Raw genomic sequence first — 3,431 nt, forward strand, 5'->3', positions numbered from 1 at the left:
AGGGACGGTGATTCCCCTTCATTGAGATCAGACCCCTCGAGGGTATAGCCATGAGATCTGGTAGGTCAGAAAAAGTCTTTCCTAATTTTCAACCCCTATGGGGGTTTGTCATTCCATGACCGATTGTTCTATCTTTGTGTGAGTCTAACTTTCCTCGAGCCCTCGCCTAGAGTAGGGGTTCGGTTGAGGAATGACTCATCTTCTTGATTGTCTTCCCTTAAGCATTTTTCCCGATAAAAACAAAGGGGCCAAGCCATGTCAAGATTTTCCTCTATGGATGAATCATGGTGCTCGGTGAGCTATCAATGGGCTAGTCCGAGTGGGGCCCCAACATCCCATTCATGGGGATCCGGCTTGGGTCAGCTGGTGACCGGCTCTAGATTCTCAGCGATCAATCCATATAGTTCTCGAGTCCTTTCGACTAGTCCCGGGAGCTCTGTGCCTTTCTTCGAGAAAACATGGATCATACCCGACCGAGACTCGAACGTGGGCTGGGATGCCCACGATGCTCGCGTGCCCGGGTACTAGCCGCTAGCGGTTGTTGAACCCATCGGTGGGCCAACCTTCGAACTCCTGGGCCTAGATGGGCCGTAGTAGAGTTTTTAGCTCTGTATCCCTTACCTATGACGGGTCATGGCCCGTTCAGAGAGGTGAAATATCATGGAGATCTAGGCGGGCGGTTGGTTTTCTCGCACTCGTCACCCTTATAAAACCAAAGGGTTAGCCCCTTGGGTTCTATACCTTGCATCCTTGCCTTCGTAGCCATGACCACCGTCGCCAATCGCTTAGGTTTGCTGCCTCCGAATCCTCGCCGTTGTTGAGCCCACATCCAACCACCCCCACCGCCAATGGATACGTGGTGTTGTTCTGACATCACCTTTTAGCGCATGGAGGGCCTCATCCATCATGATCTTCTCCACGCATAGACCTCGACTGAGGAGTGGCTGCTGCCCAGCGAGGAGGACTTGTCATCACCGCCCAATGACTATGTGGTTTCATTTGCCCACTTCCATGAGCGTGGGTTTGCGACCCCTGCCCATAGATTTCTTCAGGGGCTGCTGCACTACTACAAGATTGAGCTACAACATCTCAATCCTAATGGGATCCAGCACATGGTGGTGTTCATTGCCCTGTGTTAGGGATTCCTAGGGATTAGCCCCCACTTCAATTTGTGGAGGCACTTCTTTGCCATCATCTTCTAGAAGAAGAGGGAGAAGAGCGGTAGGCAGGAGCTGCACAAGCTGATGGGGTGCGCTAGCATACAACTCTAGAACAATTAGGTCGGTGAGTACCCGTCCATGTAGCTTTTGACATCCAACAATGGGTGGCACGTGTAGTGGTTCTACCTCATGAACGACACCGCCATCCCTCTATCGGAGTTCACCGAGTGCCTGATCAAAGAGGCCCTAGAGTCATGGAGGAAGTGGGCATCCCAGAGAAGGACAGGAAGAAGATCCAAGACCACATCGCCGCCATCCACATTGTCGACGAAATATAGTTGGTAGTCTACCTAGGGGTATGCCCAAGGTAGTAGATTATCGGTAGATAGATGCGCAAGCCACAAACAAGACGGTGACGCAAGACAGACACGAGGTTTTATCTAGGATCGGCCGCCAAGAAGGTGTAATACCTACGTCCTGCGTCTGATTTGTTTTGCTGTGTGTCAATGAGAGATGTTTTTAGGGGGGGTCCCCTGCCCGCCTTATATAGTTCGGGGGGCAGGGTTATAGATCTAGAAACTAATCCTAGCCAGTTACAATTGCCATATGTGGCTGGATAAGGATTCCTATTCTAACTGACCAGGATCTTGCTTGATCGCCAAATCTATCTTGACTCCTTACGCGGGACTCCGAACAGGTTGGCAGGGCCTCGCGTCGTCTTTTGGTGGACTGAACCCACTGATCCGGGCTAGCCCAAGCCTAGCCGTAAGGGTATAGGGGTTAATACCCCCATAGCTAGTCCTCAAGCACCATGTATTATGCTGCGACACGCCATTTTAACCTTCTCCGACAAGTAAGGCTTGAGTCCTTGACATCTCTGACCACCATCATTGCCAGAGAAGTAGGTTGTCCAAAGAATGTATGGTGCTCTTAAGAAAAAAGAAAAAGATTTCCATCCTGAGAAGTGTGCCCACTTGTATTTTTGAAAAGAAATGTAAGTGGTCTTGAAGCATAGCATCCTTGAACGTCAGAGGCGTAGGGGTCAGAAAACAAAACACATTCACCGCAAGGTGAAGTGTGCCCACTTAGTCCCCGAGCCTAGTAGTAGGTGACGTAGGCTCGTGGTGCTAGGGTCTAAAAAGAATTCCCAGTTTAGTTGAGAACCCATTTGCCGTACAGGTAAAACGAGATGCACCGGCAGGTGCATCGTACCGATGTAGTCCCCAAGCTTGCTGGAAGGTGAAGTATGAGCCTTGTAGCAAGGTCTAAATAAATGTCTCTCAACTGTATGTGAGTACAAATCACATGTAGCCGAGGAGAACCATTCTCCGAGCAGTGGTCGGGATAGTCCCCGAGCACATTAGTAATCCTTACAATCATTCAAAGCATAGGGGTCGATTAAATAAACACATTCACCGCAAGGTGAAGTGTGCCCACTTAGTCCCCGAGCCTGGTAGTAGGTGACGTAGGCACGTGGTGCTAGGGTCTAAAAAAGAATTTCTACTAAAGTTAAGAATCCAATCGTCATGCAGGCAACACGAGATGCACTGGTAGGTGCATTATACCGATGTAGTCCCTGAGCTTGCTGGAAGGCGAAGTATGAGCCTTGTAGCAAGGTCTAAATAAATGTCTCTCAACTGTATGTGAGTACAAACCATATGTAGCCGAGGAGAACCATTCTCCGAGCAGTGGTCAGGACAGTCCCTAAGCACATTAGTAGTCAGAGCAGTCCCCGAGCACGGTAGTGGTCGGAGCATTCCCCGAGCACGGCAGTGGTCTAGGCAGTCCTCGAGCACGGCAGTGGTCTGGGCAGTCCCCGAGCATTGTAGTAGTCTAGTCCATCCTTGAGCACAAGACATGCAGCAAAAAAATGAACACCGCTTGTATTATTATTTGGTGTATTTATTTATCTCCTTTCTCTGTTAAGTCCAATATGACATGTCTGGTCAAAAAAGCAGACGGGTATAGTACGTCACTCTGTCTTCTTGCTCTTTTCTGGCAAACAGTCGCTTGGCACCTGTATGGAGGTACATCAGTGTGGGCCCTCTCACACTATCAACAAAGAGGTGCATACACTGGTAACGAAGGGGCGCGTTTATTGGCGTAGATCTCGAGGTTGTGAAAACAACTGTCTACGGCGTGTGTGCACGTCTCCCAAGAATCTTGAGCGAACAAAACAACGGAGCTCTTGGTTGTAACACCTTGGGTGTTAGCCTTGCATAACTTGACTTGCATAGCATGAGCATGATCATAAAGCATTCATATATAAGC

Source organism: Miscanthus floridulus, chromosome 3 (assembly GCF_019320115.1).
Source record: "Miscanthus floridulus cultivar M001 chromosome 3, ASM1932011v1, whole genome shotgun sequence".
NCBI lineage: Eukaryota > Viridiplantae > Streptophyta > Magnoliopsida > Poales > Poaceae > Miscanthus > Miscanthus floridulus.